Source organism: Canis lupus, chromosome 20 (assembly GCF_011100685.1).
Source record: "Canis lupus familiaris isolate Mischka breed German Shepherd chromosome 20, alternate assembly UU_Cfam_GSD_1.0, whole genome shotgun sequence".
Lineage (NCBI taxonomy): Eukaryota > Metazoa > Chordata > Mammalia > Carnivora > Canidae > Canis > Canis lupus.
The window spans coordinates 27,312,631-27,321,936 of NC_049241.1; the positions used below are offsets into that span (position 1 = coordinate 27,312,631).

Genomic DNA, 9,306 nt, shown 5'->3' on the forward strand with positions numbered 1-9,306 from the left:
AAAAAAGGGGGGAGATATTTTTTTCTATGAGGAGGAAACAGTGACTATAAAGTACAGATGTAAATCAAAGCACCATACCAGCATCAAAAAAAGAAATCTGTTTTTGGAGCTAAACATTCCTTCTTTGACACAATACAGTAAATGCAATATGGTGACACAAACCATTTAAGTAAATACCAGCTCTAATAATAGCTGTGTATCAATTGGAAAGTATTTTTATCATGTGTGTGCTAGCTCCCCAGCCGTAGCCTTTATCAAGCTGAGCAAAACGTGTGATCACTCTGGCCCCCTTTCAGAGAAAGAAATGATTGATTGTTTGATCCGTGGAAGCATCGATGTTGCTTAATGGGTCCTTAGCAGGAAGAATAATGGAGGAAAAAACGCTGTGTGTCATTTGATAGCCTCCATGGCTAAGGAGAAAGGTTTGGAAGGGAAACGAGTGGAACAAGAAAAGAGATTTAATTCCCCAATTAATCTCACTCTGCTTTTGACATAATTCTGGATGGCATAGAATATTAAAAATCAGCATGCCCAATATTCACATTCTTCTCCTCCATCCTGTCTCCTATCCATCTCTGTCAGATTTTCCCTATAGAATAGGGACAGGATTTCTCAAGGACTTGTGAGAGAGAGAAGACAATGAGTCCTCCCTACATTTTATATTCTTTGATTCAGTTTTCACCTGAAGTTATCTCTACGTGGTTCTATGAGATTAAAGGTGTTCTCCTCACAATGGTTTTAAATATGCCCACACTCTCTGACATTCCCTTTAAAAAGTGGAGCTTAATTCCCATCCCCTTGAGTGTGGGTTGGATTTAATAACTTGATTCTAACAAATAAAATATGGCGGAAGTTACAGCATGAGACTTCTGAACTAAATCATGAAAGTCAGAGTTGTCTCCCTACCACTATGTTGAGAGGCAACCGTCATGTTGGGGTCCAGCAGCCATGTTGGGAGAACACTCAAAGTGGTCCCGTGGAAAAGGGACTTGATAAGGGACCTCTATCAAGAACCTCTGCAGGAAACTGAGACCTACGGCCAGTAGCCACATGGGGGAGCCATCTTGGAAGCCAGCTTGCCCACCTCAATCAACCCTTCAGATGACTGCAGTCTAGCATCTTCAGGAGACACTCAAGTAGAAGCACTGAGCTCAGCCATTTCCTCTCCCAAAGAAGCTGTACGATATCGTAAATATTTGTTGATCTTACTGCTGAGATAACTTGGTTGATAACATAGCAGTTAGTTCTTCACCTTTCCTCTTGAGGGCTGAATAAGAACACATTCCTCATAAGGATGTTGATGACAAATTTAAATCTTGAGCTTGTGTGTTTATTTACTGTGAAGATTTGTGTACCTTTATATTCCTATATTTGAGGTGGATGTAGGTTCCCTAGCTGCTTTTGGACAGACTTCATCATTTTTATGTCATTCAGCCATCTAGTTGACACTTATGGTTTTGTAGATGCTGGATATCATCTCAATCATCTCATTTTACAGATAACATCAAAAGTGACCTGGTTGCGCCCCAGATGATGGTTGTTGGCAGAGATGCCAGTGTCTGATCAGGATGAGTGACTTCAACCATTTAGATGTGGTGAATTTTAACAAATGGAATAGTAGCAGGGACCAGGGTTCTCCTTAGGAAGATAACTGTCTCTGAAAAAATACCTTGATGAGTTTCCAAGAGAAAAGATAAAGCTTTAAGGGCATAGATTTGTCAGGAGTAACAACAGCATTTAGTTATTAGGAAGAATTCCATGTAACAATAGAAGTGGTGGCGGGAAGAAGTGAAAGACCAGGAGACTAGGAGGGACGCTACAACTAATTCAAGCCATAGAAATAGCTGTGGCTCTTTTAGAAACAGGATTTTTCTAGTGTTAGATTTTTAGTGGTTTGAATTTCAGCAATAGAAATCCCTACATACATCTTCTAGGCTTTTAATAAATGCTCTGGTTGTGTGAGGGGTTCATTTAAAGGGAATTAAGAAAAGACTGAGAAGGAGTGGGAATGGAGATAGTAGAAGATTAATTCAGAACTGGAAGTTCAGGACCATGGTAATTCATTGACACCTAAGCCCCCCAAGGAATTTAGAGAAATCTTGGAGATAGCAGTGAACTTCTCAGAATCTGTGAAAAGCATGTGTGGTTCAAACAAGGTAACCCAACTGACCTCCATATTAGGAGCATAGCTCATCTCAGACTTTCAGATGATTATAAATCCTAACTATGGAATTTTGCACATGGTCACACATTTTCCTTTGTTTCTATGCTCAGAGACCTCTCTCTTCAGAGTGTGATGTTACCTAGACCTTATTTTTTTCATGACTTCCTCTACAACATACACATAGTGATTATCATCTAATAGCATGATTTTATCCTTTGTGTGTCCAGTGTGTGTTTCTTAGCTTGCTCTGAAGTGTTACATATGGGGTGCTGAGTAATGCAGTTGATTGAACCTCCGACCCTTGGTTTAGCCCCAGGTTGTGATCTCAGGGTTGTGAGATCGAACCTCACACCAGACGTACGCTTAGCACAGAGTCTCCTTGGAATTCTCTCTCTCTCCCTCTGCCCCTCCTCCTTGTGCATGTCCTCTCTCTAAAATAAACAAATAAATCTTTAAAAATATGTATTTATAAAACATTTATATTAAAAAAGGTGTTACATACAAAAGTCTATATGACAATTGTGTGAGGTAGACTCCTTTACTATCATCATTTTATAAATAAAGAAACTGAGACTTGGTGAAGTTACATACATGTTCCAAGACATACAGCTAATAGATGAGATCAAGACTCAAATTTGACCTTGTTCAGCTGAACAGCCCCAATTGTTGAGTTAGGTGCTGAGCTATCTTTCTACTGAAAAGGGGTGAAATTTTGCAAAAGATCCCAAAGAGGACAAGAAGGCCTGAGAACAAAGCAATGGATTGAGGGTCAAATAGAAAATAACAGGCAGCCAAAATGATTAAAGCAATGTATTATGTAAATACTTGAACAGGAGAGATCATTGACATGGCAGGTCATCTAGAAAGGCTTTGAGGAGGTAGGTTTGGGATGAGTACTGAAAAATAGAACCAAGGGAGGCATAAAATATTCTAGGCAGGGACACGTCAGGCTGGTTACAGCCAGAGAGGTGAGAATGTTCTGGCATATTTACAGAGCAAAATGGCCTTTCTAGGGTGAAAGACAGTGACTGGTGTATGGGAAGAGCAAGCTGGATGAAAGTGGAGAGAAGAGGGGGCATTATGAGAGATCACAGCTGCCAAGTGAAGAGCAGGGAGGAGTGTGAGGCTCTGGAGCTGGGCCGTACCGGCTCAGAGCTGGGGTCCCTTTGCTCTTGAGATACTTTAATACCCTACCAAATGCTTCTGTTTCTTTTTCAAGAAGGTTCATTTCTTATTCTTCCCAACATCTGCCCCCATTCATAACAGGGTACCTGATGCACAGAGGCACTTATTCATAGATGAATGAATAAATGAATGATCAAAATACGAAGAAAGACAAAGGGTGGTAGCACAGAGTAATGGTAGAGTCAGATACACCTGACTGCCCACTTCCTTTCCACTTAGTGTCTCGGTACCTTTGGACAGATTTCTTCCTAAGCCTCAGTTTCCTTGTCCGCAAAATACGATGAATAGCAGTCGCAACCCCATTGGGTTATTGTGAAATAATGTGTGTAAAACATTCACTGTGGTGCTTTCCATAAAATAAGCTTTCACTACAGTATGTTAATGTTGTAAATCAACTTGAGTGAGTCTAGAACAAGAGAATATAAACTCTAGATTTTAGGAAAAACCTTAGGAAGAATTGTAAACCTTTCTCAGGAACCAAGAGAGGGGCTCATATTGCATTTTGGATAGGTCTCAAGGGGACATGTTGACCTCAGCTGGCCTCTCAATTTTAATTGGAAAAATGCCAGGGAATGTGATTGTGGAGGGCCTTGAATGTCCTGCCAAAGGATGTTGTTGAGTAAAGTAACAAGACTGTATATCTCTTTCAGAACGATCTATCTGGTGGCCATGTGAGTGATGGCTTAGGGAACAGCAGGAGTAGGGAAGTTCCTTGAGAGGCTACTGCAATGGTCCTGGTAAAGTTGATGAGGATTTGCATTAATGCTGTGACTTTGAGAACATAGAGAAGTCTGATTTAAGAGGCCATGAGAAGAAACTGCCCCAGATTTAGAGACCAAATAAATGTTGGGGCAAGTAAGGAAAGAAGGCAAGAATCACTGAGGTTTATTTGAGCATCTGGGTAGCAGGCAATGCTGGGGACAGGAGTGAGGGCAGAGGCAGGAATAACTGAGGATTTTAGTTTAAGCAACCAGGTAATTGATTAACAAAGAGAAATTAGGAGTGGATGAATTTTATTTATCTCTTTATAACCTCTCCTTTCAGGAACACTTGTCCAGACAATGAAGGCTGGCCCTGACTTAATTTCCAATGGACTTTATCCAAAAAAAAAAAAAAAAAAAGGAAAGAAAGAAAAAAAAAAACAGTCCTTAAGACAGTCCTCTTATTCACTTTTGACCTGGCACCTCTCTCCACCCCGTATTTCACCATATGAGGGAGATCTTTGCCTCAGGGAGGTCTATAGCTACAATGAAAATTTCTGTGCAACAGAAAATCTTCCTCCTTTCAACTCATGACCTCATGAGAAGTAAGATAAAAAAAAAAAAAGTCAATACTAGAATGACATTCCTACCCAGCAAAAGAATCCATGATTGGATTTGGCTTGTGTGTCCATGCATCACCCCTGAAATACACACATAGAGAAATACGCAGACACAGAACACACAACACTTCAGAAAACTCCCTTTGAATCGGTCTGGGTATCGCCATGGTAACATGAACAAAAGCCATCCTCCTAACCACCAAGGGGAAAACCTGCAGTTCTGTGATAGGCGCCTCGGGGGAGGACTCCAGCCGCTGCAGGGACCTGTTCAGCTCATGATGCTCCAACAACCTCACGGGCTGTGTTTATCTAGACTCTTCCTAATCTTCCTCCTATCTGCTCTTTCGACCGGCCTTCCTTTTTTTTTTTTTTTTTTTTTTTTTTTTTTTTTTTTTTATTGGTGTTCAATTTACTAACATACAGAATAATACCCAGTGCCCGTCACTCGACCGGCCTTCCTCTGGGACCATGGCACTCCTCCCTGCTATGCTGCTTGCTTCCAAGGAAAAATGCTTCTCTGAGGTTCTTTTGGCCACTGTAAATGGGGCCTTTCCTCACTTAGAGGAGTGTGGTGCAGAAATAAAATGATTCTGCTGTGCCTTAAAGTTATTTAAAATTATATATCATTTAAAAGTAATCTTTAAAAAGAGGCTTCAAAATGCCAGCAGCATCCATTTCTCGGGTTACTTATGCACGCACTCATGAAAATGATGTGTCTCTGACCTACAGACTTGAAATACCAAGTCAGAGGTCTGCTACCTGTCGGTGAGGCTTAGGAATGCCTACTCAATCCCTGCAAACGAAAATCAATCTGGCCTTTATTATTTTTCTTAGGAGAATCAGAAATAGCATTCATTAGAGAAATCTACTTCCCTCCAACTCCCAGGGGATTTCAAGTTTTCCAATTGTACTTAAATATTGTATCTCTGGTAATAATTGTCCTAAGGGAGAGGTTCTTTCTTCGAAATAACATTCAAATAATAATCTTTGAAGGCTTCTATCTGCTAAAACTGATATGAAAATTGCTTTTTACTTAAGAATTTGTCTTTAAGTACCAAACCGTTGTTTTTGCTGCTGTTCTGTGTTGTTCAAACCTTTAAAAAGTCAATGATTTTCTTCTGAGGTTTAGTTGAAACAGAACTTGAAAAATTTAACAGTTTATTAAAAAAAATTCAACAGTTTAATAATTTTAGAATGTTTTATGGTAAAGATAAGTTTCTGTGTATTCACACAAATGTGCACATATATACTTGTATGTACATGTGCATATGTACATATGCACATTATATGGCATAGAGGTGAAGAGGATGGGTTCTGGAATCAAACTGTCATGGTGTGATTTTTCTCTCTTGTGTGGCTTTGTATAAGTCATTTCTGCCTCTCAGTTTCATCTGTAAAATAGAAACAAAACTAGTAACCACTTCCTAGAACTGTGTGATGATTAATGAGTTAATAAATATTTGTGCTTAAAACAGAGCCTGCCACATAGTAAGTGATCAGTAATATTAGCTAGTTTTAGTAGAAGTAGTCTAAAATGGCTGATTGTTTAAAAAATTGAGTTACCTGCAAAGAAAAAACTTTTAAGTTACTGGCATGTTTTACGTAATATACCCATTTGTAAAGGTAATGGCTTTTTGCTATTATTTGCTCCGACTGCAGAGCATGAGTAAATGGTGTCCTTCTCCTGTCATATTCTCTGCTTTCATGACACCATAAGGAGAATCTGGATCCAAGGCTCTCTTTTGCAGAATTTGCCATTCCGGTGGCAATCCTCCTTTAAAGACTTCAACCTGTAGAAGTGCAAATGACATCGATGCAGAGGAACATGGTGCAGGGTGGTGACTTGTCATTATTAGTGGTGGTCCTGGGGGCACTGTTTATTTTGAAAATTCCTTTCATTGTTGGTGTAAGAAGAAAGAAAAAGAAAGAAAGAAAGAAAGAAAGAAAGAAAGAAAGAAAGAAAGAAAGAAAGAAAGAAAGAAGAAAAGAAAGAAAGAAAGAGAGAGAGAGAGAGAAAGAAAGAAAGAAAGAAAGAAAGAAAGAAAGAAAGAAAGAAAGAAAAAAGAGAAAGAAAGAAAGAAAGAAAGAAAGAAAGAAAGAAAGAAAGAAAGAAAGAAAGAAAGAAAGAAGAAAGAAAGAAGGAAAGAAAAAGAGAAAGAAAGTTTCTACAGTGGGCACCTATATTCAAGCAAGGTTGGAATCTCAGAAAAGGTTATAAAATGAAGATGATTTATAGATCTGCTTATTTTGAAATCCAGAGTCAGGGTGACTGGGTGATGGGCACTGAGGGGGGCACTTGGTGGGATGAGCACTGGGTGTTATGCTATACGTTGGCAAATTGAACTCCAATAAAAAAGAAAGAAAGAAAGAAAGAAAGAAAGAAATCCAGAGTCAGTGGTGGTGGATGATGATCGCAGTTATGGTGGGGAGTCTTTCTTCAGCTTATTAGTATCTTGGAAGTTAGACACATACCTTCTATCTTCATAAAAGCTGGACTCAGGAAAGGCTAATGACTGAAATAAGAAAGAGAGAATGAGGAATGTTGCGCCCTCTACCCTGAGCTCTCCCTCTGAGCCAGGCACTGTACTCTGCTCACTGGGGACCATTCCTTCCCCACGACATCTCCCAGGGAGGGCCCAACTGGGCATTACCACAGCCCTTACCACAGTTCCGTCCACACTTCTACTTTTGGGTCTTCAGATGGCTCTACAATAACACTTTCTCTAACCATGTATAGAGTGCTCTTCCAACTCATTTTTAATAGACTTTATTTTTAGAAAGCTTTTTTTTTGACAGATAAATTGGATAGTACAGAGAGTTCTGATATATCAGGTGCCAAGTTTCCCAGTTACTAATGTCTTAATTAAAATGGTACATTTGTTACAGTTAATGAATCAATATTGGTACATTATAATTAGCTAAAGTCCATATTTCCAATTGTCTGTTTTTACTAATGTCTCTCTCTCTCTTTTTTTTTCAACCTACTGTCTCTACTTTATTTTTGCCTAGTTTTCCCTAATGCCCCAGGACACCAGATTCCATTGAGTTGTCCTATCTCCTTAGGTTCCTCTTGGCTGTGACGGTTTCTCAGACTTGGCTTCCTATGACCCTTACAGTTAGAAGAGAACTGGTCAGATATTCTGTAAGATGGTCCACTATTGGAATTCTTCTGATGTTTTTCTCATGGTAAGCCAGCCAGGAGGCTGCCTGGCTGGCTTAGTGGTTGAGTGTCTGCCTTTGGCTTGGGTCATGATCCTGGGGTCCTGAGATCGAGCTCTGTTTTGAGCTCACTGCATGGAGCCTGCTTCTCCCTCTGCCTATGTCTCTGCCTCTCACTCTCTGTGTCTCTCATGAGTAACATCTTAAAAAAAAAAAAAAGGCTGGAGTAGAGGTTATTGAGAGGAAGACCATGGAGGTAAAGTGTGTTTTCATCACCTCTTACCAAGGGTGGGAACTAGTAACATGATTTATGACCATTTGTGGGATCTTGGTCACTTGGCTGAGACAGTTGTCCAGTTTCTCCACTATAAGGCCACCCCCCTAATTTCTTCATACAGCGCTCTCCAGAGGGAACCCACTATGTACAGTCCACATTTAAGGAGTGGGAGTCATGCTCTCCCTCCCTGAGGGCAGAGTATCCACATACATTATTTGGAATCCTTCTTCATGGGAGACTTGTAAAGTCATTTTTCAAGTGAGACTGTGCAAGAAAATTGGTCAAAGAGAAAATTATGCTCAACAGATGTGTAGCGATGAAGAGGAAGTATTGAAAATAACAAAGAAAGAAGTCTGAGGAAACATTTTTTGTCTACTTAGAAAAATTACCTGGATAGCCAGACAAGGGCTCAGAAATACGTCCAAAAATGTTCATTGCGCATAATCCCTAGAAACAGAAAGCAAAAAAAAAAAAAAAAAGAAAGAAAGAAAGAAACAGAAAGCAAGGAGAGTATCCAAACAAATTATAGTACATTCATGTAAGTCAAAAACCATTTTTATATATGTATATATATAAATTATTGGCACAGAGACAACAATCTGCTGGTAAATGAATTATATACAATATGAGTACACTTGTGTAAATACACACACTTATATGCTTAAATAAGAACACACGTATATAAAAATACAATATAAGTATATGCACAAATGTGTGTGCAAGTATGTGTGTAAACTTAATGCTTGCAAGGTTAGTTTATACAAAAAAAAAAAAAGGTCATTATCTCCAGCTGGCAGGCTTATACGTCAGTTAGAATATTCCTTTTAATACGTATACCTACCTTCTTTTTTCTTCAATAACTTTTTATTCATCTAATAAACCTAAATATTAACAGAAACTTGCTTAAAGCAAAGGCTTTACTGACACATATAACACTAGCACGTGGTGTCAGTAATCTAAATCGTTAAAAACCCACTATGTAAAGTCAGCCTCTGAAATGCCTCTACTAGGACTCATGACAAGTAAGGAGGGTAAGAACTTCCCTAGTGTTTCTATTTCTCTAACACCAGCTAATCCTGACCAGGTAGCTCTCCATCCATCCTGGGACGCTAGACGCCGAGACCCACAGAATAAAGGGCTGTGTCACCCCGGCCGTCCCCCATCTCCTCTGCTACCCCAGTGCCTTCCTTCCACCCCTCA

At 39.5% G+C, this 9,306-nt stretch overlaps 1 long non-coding RNA gene across 1 annotated transcript; it reads right to left on the reverse strand.

The window, feature by feature from the left end:
- Window positions 1–5,880: 5,880 nt before the first annotated feature.
- Window positions 5,881–8,549, reverse strand: LOC119864582. Its single transcript, XR_005374434.1, has 4 exons — window positions 8,496–8,549; window positions 7,143–7,183; window positions 6,234–6,460; window positions 5,881–6,061 (listed from the first exon to the last, which is right to left on the reverse strand). It is a non-coding gene; the product is annotated as an uncharacterized LOC119864582 (long non-coding RNA).
- Between the last annotated feature and the right edge of the window lie 757 nt (window positions 8,550–9,306).